The 22,938-nt window shown below is 40.5% G+C and overlaps 1 protein-coding gene across 3 annotated transcripts in view; it reads left to right on the forward strand.

Moving 5' to 3' along the window:
• SLC44A1 (solute carrier family 44 member 1) overlaps positions 1–22,938 on the forward strand; it is a 196,540-nt gene that overhangs the window by 12,242 nt on the left and 161,360 nt on the right. The window lies entirely within an intron of this gene.

The following is a 22,938-nucleotide window of genomic DNA, read 5'->3' on the forward strand; positions in this document are numbered from 1 at the left end:
GGAGATGGAGACTAGTATGTGGGGAAGGGAAGGTGAGTTTAATTTTGTGTGCACTGAGTTTTGAGGCGATACTGATACTTCCATGTAGCTAGCAGTTTCCCATAGGCAATGGAAGACCTAGAACTGGATTTCAGATAATGCTTTAAGTCATGCGCCTAGAGGAGATGCTTTCAGGGTGGGTGATCTCTGAGGGGAAGGAAAGGGCATGAAATACGAGAGCAGACAACTAGGGAATGAGTGATGACTGGTCATGAACTGGGGGTTTCTCTGTGCTCATTCCCTGTCTGCTCTCATATAATAAATTTCATTTTTTTCTCACAACTCGGGGGGGGGGGTGCCACTGTTAGCCCCATTTTACAGATTAGGAAGCTGAGGCTGAGAAAGCTTAGTTTGCCCAAGTTCCCCCAAGTAGTGTAAAGCCTGGAGTAGTTCAAAGCACGTACATTTCCTACTGCACTACATTCCTCTCTCTCTGCTGTACTGAGGACTACTACATTTGGATAGTATATTAAACGTACCTCAGACACCACTTACCTGTCACTTAAATTCAGAGATTGTGTGTACTGTTTGCCCTCACTTTAAAGTGTGTGTGTGTGTGTAGGGGAGGGTGTTGGTTTTTATCTATTTTTTAACATTTATTTATTTGGCTAAGATCAAGTGTAGTATCTGTTCTTACCAGTTTAACGTTTATTTATTTTAGAGAGAGATTGAGCGGGTCGGGGGGATGGGCAGAAGGAGAGGGAGAGGATCTCCAGCAGACTCCCTGCTGAGCATGGAGCCCAAGGCTGGCTTGGTCTCACAACCTTCAGATCATGACCTGAGTCAAAATCGAGAGTCTGATGCTTAACCGACTGAGCCACCCAGGTGCCCCGAGGGTCTTGGTTTTAAATCAATGCACCCCAAACTGGAGGTCCAGGATGACAGTTTGGAGCAGAGTGTGGTCTGCATAAGTGGTGGTTATAAACCTTGGACTCTAGGGACCCTTGACTGCTCTGCATTCCCTCCTGGGCCCTTTTACAGATTCTTCTAAAACCTTAAGTCTGAATAAGTCTATCATGGCAGTAAGTTTACCAAATGTGACTATAATTGTGTCCTTTCCCCCATAACTCAGATTCTTGAGAATATCATTTTAAATAAGGAGTATATGTTTATTTAGTCAGTCTTTGGAGATCCATGGCCTCTAAAAGGGTTAATGTAATTGATGCTGGTGGTATTTAATAGTGAGTACCAACAAGGCTCTGGAGAGCAGTAAGAAAGGAAAGGGTGAAGAAAACAGCCACAGTGAAGTTGACTTTGTAGCACAAATGATTAGCATGCACATTAGGATCAAATTACAAAAGCAGAAATTTTCACCACCAGGGCAAAAGCTGGATTTTTTTTTTTTTAAACGAAATTGTGCTTAAAACTCAGCATATTTAAGAGAATTTTATTCCTTGCTTGCTAGGCTCTGAAGTTTTTTTAAATCTGTTTTGCATGTGATTTTGTATTTTCATGACAAGTCCAAAAACATGAAGTGTTGGAAGACAATTCTAAAGATCTCAAGTTTTAGGTCTAGCATATTAAATACATTCTGAAACTAACTGTACTTCTACGTCAAGAAAAACATTTTGGAATAGATGGTGGTGGTTGAAGTAGATTTCAGTTATGAAAGTTTAGAAATAATACTTTAATACTTTCATTTTAAAATTGAATGCAATTCTATTTTTAAATAGGTAGTGATAATTAATACAGTTTAATCTAGAAACTTGCCAAGAGCAAGTAGAAAGGCATGTTTCTCTTGTAGTAACAAGCAAACAGAGCAGGGAGCCTCCTGGGCAGGAGGAACACTTTCTTCTGACCTGCTACTTACCAGGCTCTGTGATCCATGGGTGCTTGTTCCACAGTAAGGATACAAATGTTACTTATTTAAGAATGCCTTAAGGGTTTCTCCGAAGGCTGTGCTCCGGAAACACCAGGGCTACTAGGTGATCTTCCAAGAAAAGGGCTCTCAGGTCATAAAAGTTTGGGAAATTCTTGCTCATTCCATACCATCTCCCCAACATCTCCCTTACCTCTTTTGTTTGAGTCACAGTGCATATCAGCCTATTAAAGGCTTATTGCCCCACACGCCCCATCCCCAACCCCAGGAAACCAGTTTAACTTTGCATAACTGACCTTTTGAATTTATTTGTCCTTAAATTTTTTCTTTTCATTACATCTATTTTTAAATATATTTTACTTATTTTTAAGTAAACTACCTCCAACGGGGCTCGAACTCAACAACCCTGAGATAAAAAGTTGCAAGCTCTATCCATTTAATCAGCCAGGTGGCCCTTTTCATTACATCTTGAGGAACACACTTTGAGAAATGGTTCTTGAAGTATTCCTTCTCAGTTCCCTTAAGTGACAACAAAGGAGAGTGTGGTAGTAACAAGAATGTTCTTGGATCAGATAACCCTTAGGTAGGAAGCTCTCAGCAGATCTGAAACGGAGTTCGAACACATCACAAGCTTCATGTTGTTTAAAATACTAGCAGAACAATGTAAATAAATTTCAAGTCACTTGAGTATATTATAATCTAAAAGCCTTCATGTGAATGGTTTCTCAGATTTGTGGTTTGAGATCTCCCAAGAAGTTAGGGAAGAGTTAATAGTTTACAGAAGGACCCTACCAGTTTGTAATTTGGGAATCTGGCTAGACTGCTGTGCGGCCACCTGGGCCAAATGCAAGAGAAGGAACCAGCCATTTGGGTTTGGGGGTTTTCTTCTTTCCTCTGGGCCTGCTGCCTACCACTCCAGAGGGCCATCCAGAGGTGGACCTAGTGATCCAATGTTGTCTTTTGTTGGAGAAAAAATTGAGAATGGAGATGTAGTTAGAGGGGCTAAGCAAATAATAGATCCGCAGTAGATGCTTATTGAATAAATGTGATGGTGGGATGGGGTATTCAGGGACTAACAGTTTAGGATGCTAAAGATACTTGTCAAAATTACTATTAAAACAAATATAACCTGTGGTGGAAGGAAATGGGAATGAACCTGAAAATTATAATAAGGCCATTATTCGAAATGTTTGTTAATACTAGTGATCATGAACCTGACCTTGTTAGCATGTGTCCCTTCATTATAATGAAGTTTTAGTGAAGACATTAATACTAGTTGGTCAGGGGAAAAAAAAAAAGGGCACATCATAAACTAGAGACATCTGGGCTGGTCCACACCTAAGTATGCTATGTAATCAGCACTGGTTGATAGATTTATGAGAATGAAGGCTTCTCTTCCCTTCTGCCTCTGCCTCCCCTCTCCCCTTCTTCTTTTTTTTTTTTTAAATTGGCTCGCATTGCAGAATACATGAAGGAAGCTCTTCTGGCCCATCTTCACAATGCCTGTCTGGTAGCAGAGTGAGTAGAGCTATAGATCCTATGTATTTTGTTCAAAGTGTGACTGGAAGGACAAAAAGCACAGCAAAAATGACCACCCCTGCCCATGACTGTGGTGCAGGAGTGAGAAGCTCTGAGGCCAGTGGGAAGGCACTGAAAAGAAAGAAGTAAAAGCATCAAGAATGTTGGTAAAATAAAGAGAACATTCCAGGCGGGTCACATGCTTTGGTTCAGTTCAATGTTTACTGGCAAGTGTGCTGGTCAGGCTGCAAAGGACTGGCTTTAACCAAGAAAGAGACTTTACCTCTATAAGTATACAGCCTACAGAGGAGGGCAGGGGCTCCCACAGTGCTGGAGTGCACTTGCACCTCTCTTTCCACTCATTTACAGGGTGTAAAGTGCTGACAATTTCTTGGTAGATTCTAACTAATTTTTTAAAAATAAGAGCTAGCAGTTGGTTGAGCAGCTGACTCCTGATTTCATCTCAAGTTGTGATCTCGGGGTCCTGGGATCGAGCCCCGCGTCAGGCTCCTTGCTCAGCAGGAGTCTGCTTGAGAATTCTCTCTCCCTTCCCCTCTGCCCTTCCCCCTGCTCACTTGCTCTCTCAAATAAATAAAATAAATCTTTAAAAAAAAATAAAATACAAATAAGAGCTAGAAATAGATATTACTTTTGAAGTATGATCTGTGTCAGTTCTTAACTGGTAAGGGTGGAGTTCGGTAAACTTTGGGGTAAATTTATTGTGTCTGTAGGTGTGATAGTATTTTATTGCACAAAGTGAAGGGAAAAATAGTGTCCTTTACTAGAAAATAAAGCTTCCCTGAAGCCTATAGACTGGTCACATGGACTCTCGAGGTAGTCCCATAGAAAAGATGGTACCTATAATATGTTTAATATATTTTTTCAAGTTTTTATTTATTTAAGTAATCTCTACCCCCAATGTGGGGCTCAAACTCACGACCCTGAGATCAAGAGTCACATGCTCTTCCACCCAGGTGCCCCATATGTTTAATATTTTTATTCCTGCATTGAAATGACTAACATTTAAGCTAAGGTATGGTTTTTGTTCTTTGATAGTGCAAGGTTCTAGTAACTTTATTTAAAGTAGAACAAATGAAAGGTATTCTTTTGTTGTTCACTAATCTCTGGTGGCTTTCTTGCTGCTCATCCACATCTGTTGACTGAATCCCAGATCTCTGTCCTTTCACCCTGCCAGGAAGCCCAGGCACTCTTGCCTCATACCAGAGGTGTGGTCCCAGAGTCTCATACCTACCTGGGTACTGTGACCTGTTTGATGTCCCACAGCCACCGAACCACAGGGCCCAGAGTGGGTTCTTCAGTTGTCTCTTATCACTACATCAGACCAGCTTCTTGATTCTCTTCCAGCTTTCTCCCACTCAGATGGGCATTTTCTCTTCTACTCTCTAAGTATTTACACTTCATCTGCTTCCAAAAATATTTTACATGATTCATAACCAAATGTAAATATATTTAAGACTTTCGAAATGGGGGCGCCTGGGTGGCTCAGAGTGGCTACCTTCGGCTCTGGTCGTGGTCCTGAGGTCCTGGGATTTAGCCCTGAGGTGGGCTCCCTGCTCAGCAGGAAGCCTGCTTCTCCACCCGCCCCTCCCCCACTTGTACTTTCTCTCTCTCTCTCTCTCTCGCTCACTCTCAAATAAACAAATAAATAAATCTTTTTAAAAAAAGACTTTTGAAATGAAAAGTCAAAAGCTAAAAGGAGAAGGTGGTATGGAAGGAAGAGACACACATGTCCTAAGTGCCTAAGCTTATTCATCTACCAGAGTTCCTATACCTTCTTTACAATAGTACTAATTCAAAGGAGATTATTATGTGAAATCCTTTTACAGAATCCCACAACTGGCAGGGCCTTGAGGTCTGTAGCCCAACCCACCAAGGTATCATATCCACTAAGTGGACTTTGTTCAGGCTCTGCTTAAATACCTCCATCAGCAGAGAGCTCACTGCTTCCTGAGATAGTTAATTCTGCTTTCAGGCAGTTAGTAGAAATGTCTTCATTTTTGCACAGCTGAGCTCTTGTGTCCATGTAACTTTACTGTTGGTTCTGATTCTGCACCCTTTAGCCAGGTAGAATAACTGAACTGAAGATAGAAATCAGCCTTTAATGTGTGCCAAGTTTGTGTGTATTTTAAACTTAAAAACCCTTAATTTATACAACCATTTCTACATGTCATGATTCCAGATCCTGTACTATTCTGGGCTCCCCCTTTTTTCCCTCTTATGCTTTGATTTTTAAGATTTATTTTTTTATTCCTACCAAAGCTATACATGCATATATTTTTAAAGAGTCAAACATTTGTAGCAGGATTTTTTATTTAAGTCTCCCCCATTTTCTGTTGCCCTGAGGCCATCACTTTCAAATCTTTGAACTAAATCTTTTGCTTTTGCCTCTGTATCTCTAACATGCTTGTATTGCTGCCTCCTGGTTCTTCAGTTTCTGGCATTAATTTTGGCCTCCCGTTATGGACCATGAAGATTGAGCTCTCTTGCAACACCATTCTTTGCCCCATCCCATGGGCACACCCTGTTATCCTCCTGCTGTAGACATATCATAATTTTGTTTGGATCAATGTTCAGTCTTTACATTATGACTATGTAAGTGTTCTTCACAGCAGAGTCATGTAATATTTCATCAATCTTACATAATCTTTTGTTGCTCTTGGAGATAATTGTCTTGTTTTGCTGTTTACCTAGTTTTCTATGCACTTAATGAATAATTTACCTCTAAATTCTTGCCTAGTTGTGTGAATTTCTTTGAGTCAGCTCAGATACCTTAGATACTCATTTCAATTTCAATTTCCCGACTCGATCTCTTCCATAGCTCCAGTCCGGGCTGGCGGGTTTTCAGGCCTACTGTAAAGCTCTTGATTTGAGATTTCCCTTCACATCATACCAGGGATTACCTTGATCTTTATCTGGATCCTGTGGACTTTTTAAAAATTTACTTAATATTTTTAAAATGTCTATGCGGCTTTCTTTATTTTATGAAATAAAATACCTTTCTGTGTAAGGAAAATGAAGGAAAGGAGGGAAGAAGGTGAAATAGAATTGGAGGAAGAAAACTTTTTTTTTGCCTTTAAACTGCAAGATCTGGGAAGAGTTCAGAACATCTTTCTGCTTGAAATGAGACCAGTGAGTCTGATCAACATGGTGGATTCAATATGCACTTATTTCTGCTCCTTCTCCAAACTCCTTGGGGTGGCATAAATGTAGATCCTGATCACCTAGAATCTAAGGCCCAGGGATCCCTGAGGGCATAGGTGAGAAAAGAGGCTGAAAACAACAGAATTGGTTGACAGTGTATGTTAGGAGTAGGTAGACCTTTGGATCACTTCCCCAGCGGAGCAACTAGATATACACACGGCCCTACAATTTTCTATTTTTACATCTTACGTTAAGGGCTGTGATCCATTTTTAGTTGAGTTTATAGAGGGTTTGAGGTATAAGTTGAGTTTTTGTTTGCATTTTTGCATATGGGTGTCTAATTATTCCAGTACAATTTGTTGAAAATGCTATACATTTTCCCACTGAATTGCATTTGTACCTTTTTCACTTGATCTTAGCCAAAAGGCTGAGAAGCGATTAGATACCAACCATATATGTGTGGGTCCATTTCCAAACTTTCTATTCTGTTTCATTCATCTGTTTTATGGTAGCTTTATACTATATATTGAAATCAAGTAGTGTGATTCCTTTAACCTTTTCCTTCTTTTTAAAGAACTATTTTGGCTGTTACGGTTCTTTTGTCTTTCCTTATACATTTTAGAATCAGCTTGTCAATACCTACCAAAAAAATTCCTGCTGGGGTTTTGATTTGGCTTGCGTTAAAACTGTAGATCAGTTAAGGAAGAATTGTCAAAGAATACTGAGTTTTCATATCTGTGATGGTGGTATAGTTCTCCGTGTGTTTAAGCCTTTAGTTTCTTTCATCATTGTTAACTGTTCTGGTCTTTTCTGTCTTGGTTTATTCCCTTGATTTGGTAAAATACCTGCTTCGATAGTTTCCTGAGAAAGGATACTTGAGGTAATTTTTTTTTTTTTTTGATACCTTGCATACTTTTATTCCTACCTCTTACCTATTTTACATTTGGCTGGATGTAAAATTCTGGATTGGAAATTATTGTCCCTCAGCATTTAAAATGTGTTGTTCTTTTGTCGTCTTTGTTTCTAGGGTGGCTGTTGACTCTGTTGCCATTCTGATTCTTGATTTTTTGGTATTCAACTTGTTTTATCCTCTCTGGAATCTTTGAGGATCTTCCTCGTAACCCGTGTTCTGACATTTTTCAGTGATATGTCTTTTGAGGATCTGTTTTCATCTGTTACGCTGACCGCCATGGAGTCTTTCAATCTGGAAATTTGTGTTTTGCAGTTGGGAAAAATTTTCCTGAATTTTCTTTGATTCTTTCCCATCTGTTTCCCCTGTTCCTTAATTTTCTTCTTTCATTTCTGAACTCCTGTTTTCTCCACATTCTGGTAGATTTCCTCAATTTATCTTTCAGTATTTCTATTGCATTTTTATTTCTGCTGTGAGTTCTTAATTTCCTAGGGTATTTTATTTTGTTCTCTTCAACATTCTTTTTCATTTTTGCATCTTCTATTCTTATCTTTCTGGGCATATGTGTGCACATTTGTCTTAAATTCAGTTCTCTATCTGCATCATCTGTTTCTTCCAACTTTGTTCTGTTTGTCTCTGCATTCGTGTTAAAACTTTCCTTAAATGCCTAGTAATCTTAGCTATCTGCTCATTATTTAAGTACCGGGCTCTAAAATGTTGTTTGAAAATATTCTATTCATTTGGGAATGGTTGACTGGGCTTCACTGGAAGGTGGTCTGGCTGGCCTGTTTCCTTGGGAAATGCCCAGTGTCAGCATCTTTTGGACTGGTCAGATTTTTCCAAAGAAGTTTGCCCCTCTCTCGTGGAGGGCATTACTAGCCTGGTTGCCAGAGTTCTGGGACACAAGGGGGAAAGAAAGTTGGGTGGGAGTTGGTCTCAATATTTAATACGTAAACTTCCACTTAAATTTTTTTGTTTCCCATGGGGTACCCCTGGGCCACAACCCTTCTGGGCAGACAAGGGGCAGTTAGGTGCTCAGTTGCACACAGGGTGTAACTTGCTTTTGAGGCTCCTTGCCCTAAATTCTCCCATTTAAGCCCACTGTCACCTCCAGTTCCAGAGATATCTTATACCACTAATTCCTGAGGTTTGGGGGATTTTTTTGTGCCATAAGTCGGTATGCTTCCTGGCTTTTCCACTGTTGACTCAGAATAGCTTTTTGGAGTCTTCTAGGTCAGTTAATCTCTCTCCTACCCACTTCCAAGCTCCAAATATTTTAAATCCCTTTACTGTCATTTTAGTGGCATTTTGGAAGGGAGCAGAGTTAAATGCATGTATTCAGTAAGTCAGCATTTACTGGCAGTACTATTTAAGTCTCTTTCATCTTTATGAGTTCTGGTTTAACAGTTTCATTAAAGTGTGGTGCACAGAAAGGAGCTCACTAAACTAGACTAAGTCAGTCCTTCTGGATTCTTCATGTTGCCCAAGGTGGAATGAGCTTTTCCAATAACTTCACTTACGTTAGCTTGCAGTCTACCAAAAGCCCTAAGACATCTTTTTTTCCTGTCCTGATGTTTCTATAATGTTGGATTTTTAAAACATGAGGAAAAACTTGAATTTCCCTAGGAAATTTAAAGCTATTGGTTTTTGCCCAGTTTTGTAGACTTTCTTGAACTTTTGGAATTCTGACTTTATTATCCAGTATATTTGTTATTCCTTTCTTTTTATTTTTTATTATTTTTATTTTATTAAGTTTTTATTATCTGATGATTGGGTCAGCAAGCCAATTATGTCTTCATATTCATTTGAGAAAGGGCTTGTTAATTGTGGGGTTCACTGGCCTCTTTCCTTTGGAAAACCCTTGTGTCATTATCTTTTAGCCTTGATATTATTTATTGTTTAATTATTATTAAAAATATTTTTCATTTCTTTTCAAGACCTGTCTTTAGTTGGTCAGCTCTTTTCCCAAGACCGTTTGAGCAGTTCTGGGGTGCCTGGGTGGCTCAGTGAATTAAGTGTCCAACTTTTGATCTCAGCTCAGGTCTTGATCTCAGGGTTGTGAGTTCAAGCCCCATGTTGGGCTCCATGATGGGCATGGAGCCTACTTAAAACACACACACACACACGCACACACACACACACACACACACACACACACACAAAACCATTTGAGCCGTTCCAAATATACTTGACACTTACTTGAGTCCATCTCTTATCTTATTAGATAAGATCAACACATTTTAGTAAAATTCAGCTGTATCATAGGTTTCCCAATCTCTGTTCTCCTAATGTCAAACAAGGACATGACATTAACCAGGAACGGCTTGCTCAGGTATATGTGCTGGCTCTTACTATATACCTCTTCTTGAGAGCCCCCAAACCCTCTTTTGTTAATCTGCGCTAGAATTTTACTGAGTTGAAGTTATGCTCAATCACATTCACTTTATTCTCCTTTCTAAAAGTGGGGCTGCTAACATGTTTCCCCCTGGTTCTCTGCCATTGCGGAGGGCATGTACTTGTCTGGATGACCAGGGTGTGAACTCTCCCCTGGGAGATAGGAGAGGAGGCAGTGTCTTATCTCCCTGTGTTCATGGCATACTGCATCGGTCTGATATAGAAGACACTCCGTAAATGTTTGAGTGAGTTTGTTTGAAACAGCTTAGGGTTCTTTCTGGACTTCCTCACCTATTCACCTATTGGGCTTCAGTGTTCCAGCTCAATGTTGAGTCTCATCCTACTAAATTTTGCTGATACTTCTAAGGGTATACTTTCTCACTTGTGTTTAAAGTGTCAAGATTTGTCAAAAAAAAAAAAAAGTCTTTTCAGAGTACCTGTTGGTGTTGCAAGCATTATGCTGGCTTTTGGGTCTATAGTAAAGAAAAAGACAGCCCCTGCTCTCACGGAGCTCACTACCCAGTGGGGAGGAAAGCATTGAAGTGCCAACAGTAAAGTTTCCTGTGCGCGTGTTATCTTGACATTGGAGGTCATGTTTGGGATACTTCCCCCCCCCCCCCGCCCCCGCCACATTCCCTCCTTAGACTGCCTCTAGTCTTTATGTATCATGTCTGGCTTGTGCTAACTTTGCTGCCACCACCCTAGTCTGAGCCTACATTGTCTTGTGCTCAGGGGCCCGCACTCCTTTCTCCACACAGCAGTCTGCGTGATCGAAAAGCAAACTCCTATCCCATCTGCCCTGTGCCTAGGACTCTGCAGTACCTTCCATCACACTGAAGTGTGTATCTGGACTTCCTTTCTGCCTTGATCTGGCTCTGCCTACCTCTTCAGCTCCCCTCCTGCCAGTTTCCGTTCGTTATGTTCTGGCCAGATTCACTGTTTTCAGACATGCTGAGATCCTTCCATGTCAGAGCCTTGCTTTTCTTCTCTCTTCTGGACGGTACCCTCGGATTTGTCAGCCTTGCTCCCCCTCGGTTCTGAGATGACCCTTCTACCCCAACCCTGTCATGGGCTATTTCTTACTTGGTTTATGTTTCTTTAAGCTGATCATCACCTGAAATTATTTACATGTATTTACTGGCTTTCTCCCTCCATAAGCTCTGCGAGCACCGGGATTTGTCTGGTTGGTTGAACGCTGAATCCCTCAGTGTGGCACCAGGCTGTGGCAATTCGGAGATGGTCAGTCAGTGTTTATTACTGGATGAATGATGCATTATAGTATCGGCTTACATCATGGCTTCTACCTCTCTCTGATTAGTTCAAGGCCCTTTTGATGAGATAGGCCAGTCTGTGAGCAAAGTCATTCTTCCAGACTTAATAAGGTTCCTGCTGGTAGAGTTGTGTCTTAAACTGTAAAATACTAAATTCTGTTCTTTATGCCGTTTGTGTAACTAGTGGTTAATTTTCCACGTGCTTCCTAGTCCTGTCGGAATAATAGATAAAAAGACCAACTGTGGCTCTAACTCCCTGGGATTCATATTTCCTAAAAACATTTCTCAGATTTCTGCTGCTAGGCTTTTTGTATCATGCAATTTTTTTTTTTTTTTAAAGTAATCCCTCTGCCTAGTGTGGGTCTCAAACTCACGACCCTGGGATCAAGAGTCATATGCTCTACTGACCGAGCCAGCCAGGTTGCCCCAGTATCCTGTAATCTTGACAGGCTTTCTCTTACCTCTTGGATTCTTCCTGTTGAAACTTGTTAGACTTGTTAATTTTCTGTGTAGCATGGGATGATGGTTTTCTAGAAGATTCTGCAAATCCTTTGTCTTATATTTATCTTATAGCTTCTCTGGTACAGATTTTTCATTCCTTCCTTCCTCTACGTTCCTGTTCAATGGTATCTTTTTTTTTTTTTTTTTTTAATCACCACCCTACTTCCAACTGGTCATGGGAAGGGCTTTGTGACTGGAGTATGTGTTTATCAGTAGTATGGGGTCTGGCTGAAAGGTAGATTGTGACCTTAAATGGAAGGTTCAGGATTATGGAGATTCTGTACTCTCTCTCATGATATTTTTATATTCTTAGTGTGGGAATTATTTTCTTCTTTTTATATATTAGTTGAAGGTGAGGATCTCTTAAATTTTTTTTTCCTGTCTTCAACAGCACCCTACCTAGTAGCTTGCACATAATAGGTGTTCAGTGTTGAGTTGAATTGAATTCTGATAAGAAGATTTACTCTCCCCAAGAATCTAGAAGGCCACACTTTTTCTATTTGAGAGAGAGAGAGAGAACGAACAGTGGAGAGGGGCAGAGGGAGAGGGAGAAGCAGACTCCCTGCTAAGCAGGGAGCCCGATGCGGGGCTCGATCCCAGGACCCTGGGATCATGACCTGAGCCGAAGGCAGACACTTAACCGACTGAGCCACCCAGGCGCCCCAAGTCCCCACTCTTGATAGGACAGTTAATATTTTCATAATCTCCAGTGCAGTGCTGTACAGGGGCATCTTCATGTACCCCGTTCCAATCAGGGAATTACTTCTGTTTCCCTCTGAGAAGAAAATCTGGAGCCACTATGAATTATCCTGTGTGAGGTATAATGGTCCTGTTTATAGATGAGAAAACCAGTTGATAGAGGTCAAAGGTCTAAGATTATTTAGCAAACAAATGACCTGGAATTAGAACACAAGTGTTAGGTTATTTTCTCTCCTCTGTGTTTTAGGTATCCCAAATCCCACTTAAGGCTGATGAGTGGCCTACTGGCCAATTGAAAAAAAATGCAGTTTGTGTAGCAGTGGTTAGTCCACATGCTGAAAGTGAGCCTTCCCCATCTGCTGAGGGTTATAGGCAAATTCAGAGCCTCTGGCCTTTCTTGTGACATGTGCATGAAAATGGGTAAGAGAAAGAAAAAGGGGCACCTGGGTGGTGCAGTTGGTTAAGCATCCGACTCTTGATTTTGGCTCAGGTCATGATCTCAGAGTTATGAAATCAAGACCCGCGTGGGGCTCCGTGCTCTGCAGGGAGTCTACTTGAGGTTCTTTCCCTCTCCCTCTCCTGCTTCTCCCGCTGCTCATGTGCTTGCACGCGCGCTCTCTCTCTCTAATACATACACACACACATACATACATACATAAAATCATTAAAAAAAGAAAAATATTTTATACCACATTACATATTATGTTAAAATAATTCCATTCAGCATATTTAATTTTGTAATTTTCCTGTATTTTCACTAGTGACATTATAATTCTCAAAAGGGCTTTCTTCATTTGGTGTAAGCTGGAACTGATACTGATAACTTTGATTAGAGTAAGAGTCAACCAAAGTTTATTTCTGAGACATAAAATGTTGATGAATTAGAGGTGGAGGTTTTATTCCTTATTGTCAGCATAGTCAATATGGACTATGGAGGTGAATGGACTACATTTTGCTTTTAATACTTGTCAACTAGGTTTTTCTGAAGATTCTTTTTTTTTTTTAGTTCTGATTGAACAGGTACCCATTGCTTTGAAAAATCCGTATGTAAACTCAGGATGCTGGGCTCTTACATCATTTCATGGTGGATGATTTGTGTAAAATTTCAACTGAGTAAATTTCATTCAAGCAATGGGAGTCTTGAAGATGTGAGTCCATTGCGAAAAAGTATTATGTTCTATGTATATTGTCTGATTCTTAACCTGCAGTCCCAGAGCAGTAATAATTCAAACCATTGTACCTACAATATCATAGTTCATTAACTAATTTGGCATTACTCTAAAATTATGGTTTTTGTTTTCCCCTCAACAGAATGTGCCTAATTTTTTTTGTTCTTAGTAATATTAATAATAAACTACTTTTCTTGGCTCTGAGGGGCTTTAGAATCAGATAGCATTTTTTAGTTGTAAGGAACCCTCAACCCTTCTTTTGTGTTTTATCCACACCCACAGCCACATGTGAATGAATATGGTAGTTCTCTAAGTTATTATTTCTCTATGCATTCAAATATGTTTCACAGTGCTGAAAGATAGGGTAGGGAAGGAACACGGACATTGAGGTTAGAGATAATGATAGTGAACAAGGCTAATAAAAAAAGGATATATCTATCAGGTTTTGTTTATGCTCATTATAGCAAGTTCTTCATGCATTCGTTAGATAAATCCCTAATTCTCATTTTATTGGATGTTTTCCTATGAGCGATATGAAGCTTCTCCTTTCCCACTTTTATCCTGTTGAGCTGTGTATCTTTTATACCAGCATTCGATTCAAAATTCCCTCTGGACTCTGCCCTCAGTTTATTCATATGGTCTTTGTCCACTGAGCAAGATGGTACTTGAGGCATATTGGCCTTTTCAAATAAGCATCTTACTCCTGCCTCACTGCTTTTACTTATGATGTTCTCCTTGTTTGGAGTTTTTCTCCCTTCTATCCAATTCTGTCCTGATGAGCCAGCTCATATTCCCTCCTTTACAGAAGTCTTTCTCTTTAGTCTATACTGATCGGTCTCATCTCTGAACACTTAACACATAATCATCTCACTAGCCTGAGTATTGTTATCTAAGTGTTCCATGTCATCTACCTACAGAAATACTGACTTTTTAAAAGCATAGAAATGAGGCCCTGTCATTCTGGGCATGAAGCAAGTTCTCATGCCCAGAATTTAATTAACATGTTGTAGAATCGAATAACAGTAACATCTAACTACTTATCAACTTACTTTGATAGTTTGCTATCAATTTACTTTGCTACATGTAGTGCTCTGTATTTTATACATATTATCATTAGTCTCACACTGTTACAGATGAGAAATTAAGGGCACATTGGTTAAATGAGTTGTCCCAAGGTCAGATAGTAGCTTCTTTGTGGTAGAGCCAGGGTTTGTAAACAGTTTGCCAAGCTTCAAAACCAGTGTTCTTTGTACTGTGTGAAACTCTTTGTACCTCAGATTCAAACACGTATGTGTGTATGACTGAAGGAATTAAGTAGAAGTCTAAGTTTCTTTGAACATGACTTTCTTCTTTGATACACACTGAGGACTACTACCCCATGATATTATCGTGGGTCCAGGTTGTGAAGGGTAGTAATTTTGCTGTTCCTGTCTTCAAAGCACTTGAATCTAATTGGGTAATAGAGGCATATGTATTGTTACCTACATACAAGGAAGGATGGAATAAGATCTACAAAAGGAAATTAAATAGTCGTGTAGGTCCATGGAAGAGATTATCATTTCCAACCGGAGGAATTAGGGATGGTACCAGAAACTAGCATTCTGGGATTGATGGAAGGATGGAAGTTTGAAAGAAGATTGTGTTGAGTTTGGACTTTGGAACTTGGAGATTGGGGTTCAGTTTCTTACACCATCACTCACTAGCCAGGTAAACTTGGGAAAATTAGCCAGTAGCTCTGACTTTTCTTCCTTTAGTACCACTTATCCCTAGGGGTTAATGAGAAGACTCTAGGAAAAAATTACATGTGAATCTCTTGGCATTGTGCGTAGTGCATAATAAGCACTCAGTAAATGTTAGCTAAAGTAATTTTGTTAATGAAAAGGTCATGAACAAACCCTTAGAAGAAACTTGAAGGTGACTGTTAAGTTTGTGGAAGGGTTTAGTCTCTTTGGGACACAGTGGGCTAAGCCTTGAAAGGTAAATTGGAAATTATGGTTCCAGTGAGTCATTTCATCCTTAGAATATTATTGCTTCTTCCTTAGACAATAGAGCCATTAGAGTTTTGTTTTTTGTTTGTTTTGTTTTGACAGAAGTGATGTCTTGTAACCTGAATTTTAGGAAAATAACTTGTAAGAATGGGAAAACTAGACTGAAGATGATTGGAGGGGTATGGGAAGACTGGCTGATGATGCAGCAGACGAGGGGAGAACTGATCAAAATCGAAACCAGTGCCAGTTGGGGAGGGGGGAGTAAGGGGGAACAAGAATGTGAGACCTTGCAGGAGCAGGAATAACCTGTTATTTCAACCTCAAAATTATATGCACTAACACCAAAATGTATGTATTCTTTTTTTTTAAGATTTTATTTATTTGAGAGAGAGAGAGTGACAGAGAGCACAAGCTGGGAGGAGAGGGAGAAGTAGGCTCCTCCCCACTGAGCAGGGAACCCGATGTGGGGCTCGATCCCAGGACCCCGGGATCATGACCTGAGCCAAAGGCAGACGCTTAACTGACTGAGCCATCCAGGCATCCCTGAAATATGTGTATTCTTATTGTTCAGATTATAAAATCTTTATGTGCTCATTGTAGAGAAAAGTTTAGGGTAAAATAATCATTTATAATTCCAGCACATAGAAACAACCACTATGTGCTTTTACTTATTTATTTTTTAAAAATTTATCTATTTGAGAGAGAGAGAGATTATGGGTAGGGAGGGGCAGAGGGAGAGAGAGAGAGAGAGAATCTCAAGCAGACTCCCCACTGAGTGCAGAGCCTGACGTGGGGCTTGATCCCATGATCCTGAGATCATGACCTGAGCCGAAATCAAGAGCTGGATACTTAACCAACTGAGCCACCCAGGCGCCCATCCCTTCCAAATTTACAATGTCCTTTATACCCAATTTTGGTTGAAATATTGGTTTATTCTAATCTTCACATCACTTCATATCCATGTAAATGTGATTACTGTTATTATCTTGAGGTGGTTTCCCTTCATTTGTTTTGGGGTATTTGTATTTTGTTGTGATAGGTCTGGAAGTTTTTTTTTTTTTTTTTTTTTGAGAGTGAGAGTGCTTGAGCAGAGGGAGGGGCAGAGGGAGACAAACTCAAGCAGGCTCGTAGTCAGCGTAGAGCTCACCGCAGGGCTTGATTCCAGGACCCTGAGATCATGACCTGAGGCGAAATCAAGAGCCGGGCGCTTGTCTGACTGAGCCACCCAAGTGCCCCTTAAATTTTTATTTGGAAATAATTTTAGATTTACAGAAGAGTTGCAAAGAATACAAAATGTTCCTGTGTTCCCTTCATCCAGCTTCCTCTATGTTAACATCTTACATAAAATTGATACATTTATCAAAACTAAGAAATTAATGTTGGTACAATACTGTTAATTAAACTACAGCCTTTATTTGGGTTTTCCCAGTTTTTCCACTGTTGTTGTTTTTTTCTATCCCAGGATCCAATCTAGGATCCCTCACTGCATTTAGGCGTTGTGTCTTCTTAGTTAACTCCTCCAGTCTGTGACAGTTTCTCAGGCGTTCCTTATATTTCATTACCTTGTCCTTATTGAAAAGTAAGCACCTGTGCTTCTGAAGTAATGAATTGTGGCTTCCCCGTTATCCAAAAGTAGAGGATTCCGGGGGCGCCTGGGTGGCTCAGTCGGTTAAGCGGCTGCCTTCGGCTCAGGTCATGATCCCAGGGTCCTGGGATCGAGTCCCACATCGGGCTCCCTGCTCAGCGGAGAGCCTGCTTCTCCCTCTCCCTCTGCCTGCCTCTCTGCCGACTTGTACTCTCTATCTCTATGTCAAATAAATAAATAAAATCTTAAAAAAAAAGTAGAGGATTCCCTTGAAACCTTTTGTAAGCTTGAGATGCTGAACAAACAATTATTTCATAAAGACGAAAATCCTCTTCGGATTTCATTTGAGGAAAATAAGAGCTAATGTAATTATTTGGTAAATTGAACTTTTGGATAGCAGGGAAAACCTGTGTATAATTTGAAATTCACCCTATGTGTGGGCCCATATGAAGTTTAAATTTTTGTTTTCTTAAGATTTATTTAATTTTTTAAAGAGGTTATTTATTTTAATTAATTAAAAATTTTTAAATTATTTATTTGAGAGAGTGAGCGAGAGACAGAGGGAGAAGGAGCAGGGGTAGGGGCAGAGAGAGAGGGAGATGCAGACTCCCGGGGAGCGGGGAGCATGGGAGGGGGGCTCAGTCCCAGGACTCTGGGATCATGACCTGAGCCCAAGGCAGATGCTTAACTGAGCCATCCAGGTGCCCCTATTTATTTATTCTAGAGAGAGAGCGCGAACAGGGGTAGGGGCAGAGGGAGAGAGAGGGGAAGCCGGCTCCTCACTTAGTGGGGATCCCGACACAGGGCTCAGTCCCAGGACCCTGAGATCATGACCTGAGCCAAAACCAAGTGTTGGATGCTTAACTGACTGAACCACCCAGGCACCCCTAAATTCCTTTTTAAAAAAGTTCTTAATAATGATATAAAACAGATTAATGAAATTAAGATTTCAGAATTAATTCGAAATCATTTTGAAAAGTAATTTAATAAACTTGTTGATCCCCAAACTGCGACGTTACAGGTTATAGGCCTGGAACTAGTCAATTAGCATTCTTGATGTATTGATAAGAAAGTGGCATTTAAGAAACAACCATACTCTACAGCTATCGGGTATATAGTCAGGCATATTTCAGTTTGTCCTGACTCTAGGGTTACACCACAAATGTAAAGCTCCAGTGTTAATTCCAGCCCTTTCATGAAAAAGAGTATGTTTTTACAGCATCAGGGATGGTAAACACATTCCAGAATTGAGCACATGTCAGAAGTTTTAGGATAACTTTAAGCTTGTAGATTCATCTTCAGACTGTCCTAAATATTGACTGTTGGTTAAATTTTGCCTTCAGCTCTTGCATTTTGTTCATGAAAATGTGAGCCATGCCAATGGGACAAATGCTTGATAATTCAGGCCTGTCCCTGAAGGATGCACTTTAGAGGTAACCACAGATAATCTTTTGAGATTAATTGATAAGATTCTCTAATTTTTAAATTCAGTGATTCCACTGAGTGTGGGGGTTCATCAGCTGTGGAAAATGAATGCAGTTTCCATGGGCTTGATTCACATGTCTGGTTTGAGGCAGAACACTTGTATTTCGTTGGTCATATCAGTAGTGCTCTGGGTTTTTTTTTTCCCCCTGCAGTTTCAGTTTTGGTGTGTTCAACTGTCTTGTCACATCATGGAAGAACAATCTTGTGAGTCGCCAGGGGGTCTGACAAGTCGAGCCACTCAAAGCCCTTTAATTCCAAGTGTCCTTGATCTGAGGAAGCAGCTCAGTAAATCTCTTAAATAAGTTTTCACAGCCTAGCCATATGCCTGCATTAAAATAAAGGGAACTTCTGGGGGCGCCTGGGTGGCTCGGGTTGTTAAGCGTCTGCCTTCAGCTCAGGTCATGATCCCAGGGTCCTGGGATCGAGCCCCGCGTCGGGCTCCCTGCTCCACAGGAAGCCGGCTTCTCCCTCTCCCACTCCCCCTGCTTGTGTTCCCATTCTCACTGTCTATGTCAAATAAATATAAGTAAAAATCTAAAAAAATAAAAAATAAAATAAAATGAAGGGAACTTCTGTGCACTGCTTCACCTTCTTCCAAATATTCCTTGCATTTGTGATGGTGAAGGCCATAACCTGGAGTTACAATCTGTCACTTCCTTCATCACTTCATGCAGTGACCCTGATTCATTCATTCAGTAAGTAGTAATTGAGCTCAGTACGTTCTATGTCCCAGCATCTGTTGTAGGTACGGGGACATAGGACAGCACCAGGCTTCTTTTCTAGTGGACAGGGAAGGTGCACCAAATAAGTAAAATATACAGTTTAGCAGATGGAGATACATGCTGCTATGGAGAATATAAGGGAGGGGGAATAGGGAGAGTGTGTGTGTGTGTGCACGCGCAATATACAGAATGGTGGTCAGGAGAAGCCTCACTAAGATGATGACATTTGAGCAAAAACCTAAGGGAAGTGAGGGGGCAAGCCAGTTTGAGTACCCAGGGAAGGACTACTCTAGGCAGAGGAAACAGTAATTGCAAACGTCAGGAGTTGGAAGCAAGCCCGAGGGACGGCAGCAAGGCCGTCATGGTTGCAGGTGTGTGGGGAGGGAAGGGAAGAGCTCATAGGTGCGTGGCGCCAGAGCACCTGGTGTGTGGTAAGCCGTCCTTTCAGTTGGCCTTTGCTCTGAGTGAGGTAGGAAAACGTTGTGGGGTTTTGATCTGGATTTCCGATTTCCGATGAAAAGGGTTTCATTTTATTGACTCTAGTGTTGAGGGGACAAGGATAGAAGCGGGTAGAAGGCTGTTTCAGTAATTCAGGTACGAGATAATGGTGGCTTGAACCAGGGTGGTAGAAATGGTCAGATTCTGGACATGTTTGGAAGATAAGAGATATTAGCATTTCTTAATGAATGGGATATGTGGTGTGGAGAAAGAGGCCCTCAGGTTTTTAGTCTGAACACCTGAGAAGGTGGAGTTACTGTTTGCAGGGATGGGGAAGGCAGTTGGAGCAGGTTGTGTGGGAGAAGATCAGGAGTTTTGGTGGGGTCTGTGTGCATTGTGAATGAGACGATGGGGCCTGGTGTGGCCACCGCCCTTGCTTGAATGTACTTCGGAAATTTGCACATGCCCTCTCTCTTCGCTGCAGGTACTCCGTCTATGACAAATGATTTAAACTTTTCAATATTTAAATCAAGCATCTTAAATTCCTTGATGGCAAGTACTTCGTGTCTGTTAGCTGACTGGGTTAAAAAGAACCTCACATCTCAAGTGGGCTTCAGTGTGCTAAGCAGGTTGCAGTAGACCCGATAGGTCTGGAATACAGATGTTTCAGCTGCCACACCATATAGGTGAACCTGGAAAAGACAAGCAAACAAAAACAACAAAACTAAGACCTCAACAATTTAAAAGTTAAAATAAACAACCTCATGTTGTACAAAATCAGGCACTCAAACCACCAAGGCTGATTGAAGAAATGGAGTTGGGAAAGAACACTTAAAACTAAGGAACTTTGTAACTAACAGATGTAGTAGTCCTACTAGAAGTATTAAGAAATTAGCGCAGTTTACTGGTGTTGCACCCAGTATAGCAGTGAGAAAATTCTTTGTAGCCTTACACTCCAGTGCTCAGGCTTTCTTCTTTAGAGAAGTAGGTCTTAGAGGGTTTTTGCTTCTAATAGAGACCCTTTCATCAAAGTTAAAAATCTGATCCAGGTTATATAGCCTTCATTAATCCACGGTTGTAACAGGGAGAAATGTCTTTGCAGCTTCCTCATCTGCATTTACAGTTTTGCCCCAGATAGTTTAGAAGATGGAAAGTGTAGGGAATCCTGGGTGGCTCAGTTGGTTAAGCATCTGCCTTTGGCTCAGGTCATGATCCCAGGGTTCTGGGATCAAGTCCCGCATAAGGCTCCCTGATCAGCCTGCTTCTCACTCTGCCTGCCGCTCCCCCTGCTTGTGCTCTCTTTCTGAGAAATAAATAAAATCTTAAAAAAAAAAAAAAAGAAGATGGAAAATGTAGTTGTATTTGAAGCTAATGAATCAGCCACCCCTTAAAAGTAAGTCACTTCTGTAGATTTTTCAGCTTTCCCCCCCCTCCCCCCTTTAAGGTCTTCTTGCTGAGGCTTTCTCTTTAATAATCATGAGAAAACTTGTGTCTGATTCCTCAGAAACATTAACATGCTGGGAAAAAGTACATGGGAGCCAATGTGACTTCTTCATTATGCAGATATTCATCTGTTGCCAGTCGTGTGTGAGATAATGTGTGTTAAAGAAACACATTGTGGCAGAACAGATTGTTCCTGACCTGGGACTCCTGACTCCTGAGAGCTGACATACAATCCAGGACCAAACTTAGATCTACCTCCTTACTGAATAGTCCAGAATTTTTCTGTTTAAAATAGGTATGCAGGGGTGCCTGGATGGCTCAGTGAGTTAAGCGTCCAACTCTTAATTTTGGCTCAGGTCATGATCTTAGGGTCGTAAGATCGATTTCCACATATGGCTCCATGCTCAGTGGGGAGTCTGCTGAGATTCTCTCTCTTCCTCTCTCCCTCTGCCCCTCCCCCTGCTCGCATGCTCTCTAAAATAAGTAAATAAGGGCCCCTGGGTGGCTCAGTTTGTTGAGCGACTGCCTTCGGCTCAGGTCATGATCCTGGAGTCCCGGGATCGAGTCCCACATCAGGCTCCCTGCTCAACAGGGAGTCTGCTTCTCCCTCTGACCCTCCTCCCTCTCATGCTCTCTGTCTCTCATTCTCTCTCGCAAATAAATAAAATCTTAAAAAAAAAATAAATAAATAAATAAAATAAGTAAATAAATCTTTCAGATGTGCTTTAAAAAATAAAATAGGGTTTTCAGTAAGAAAAACCGTAATGTTGTTTCAATAGTATGCTCAAAAAACATTTGAAAAAGTTCAGCATCTATTCCTTTAAAAAACAGGAAGGGAAAACTACATCTTCAACAAGACCCACTGTTTCGAACCAACCAAAAGCCAGTATCATTCTTGACAATGATACACTAGAGGATTTTCTGCTTACTTCAGGAACATATTAGCAAGACTTCTATTGCTACGAACAGTATTCTAGAAGTTCTGACTGGTGCAGTAAACCATAAAGCAAAAATAAGTATAATTATTTGAAAAGAGATAAAATACAAAAACCAAGAAAATAACTAAAAGTATTAATAAAGGGTGTATATATGGTAAGTATACAAAATCAATAGCTTTCCCAAGTGTTGACAATAACCAGTTAGAAACATACAATGGGAAGAACATCCCTTCAGTATAGTAACAACAAATAAAAAATACCTAGAAATAACCCTAATAAGAAATAAGTGGAATTGAAATCAAGAATACTATAAAACTTGAGATTTTTAAAGTAAAACTTGGATAAACTGGAGGGACGAACATGATCTGAGTAAAAATTACGTACATTTCTAGAGGGGCTTGAGAAAATGATTCTGAATAATAAACAAAGGAGAGACTAATATCAGATAATAAAACAACATAGAGCAGTCAATTATGTGTTACAGTTTAGCAGAGTAGTCATGATGTCAGGTGTTGGAGGTAGAGTACTTGGATTCTAGGCAGGTGATCATGGCCCAGTTACTTAATCCCTCTACTCCCGAGTTTTCTCACCTGCAAAGTGTGAGATCGAATGAGATAATGTAAATAAAGAGCTGAGCAAATTGCTGGTACATGGGAAATATCCAAAACATGTTAGTTGTTCTTGTTTTGTGTTGACACAAATAGGTCAATGGAAGAGAATGTAAGACCATAATATAAATAAGAATTGATTATTTATTAAAGGAGCCGTTTTGAATCAGACAATTGATTAGATATATTTAGGTAAAAAATTTTGGATAACTCATATTGCACGTCAAAATAAATTCCATGGGACCATAA

The sequence above is a fragment of the Halichoerus grypus genome, chromosome 14 (genome assembly GCF_964656455.1).
Source record: "Halichoerus grypus chromosome 14, mHalGry1.hap1.1, whole genome shotgun sequence".
Lineage (NCBI taxonomy): Eukaryota > Metazoa > Chordata > Mammalia > Carnivora > Phocidae > Halichoerus > Halichoerus grypus.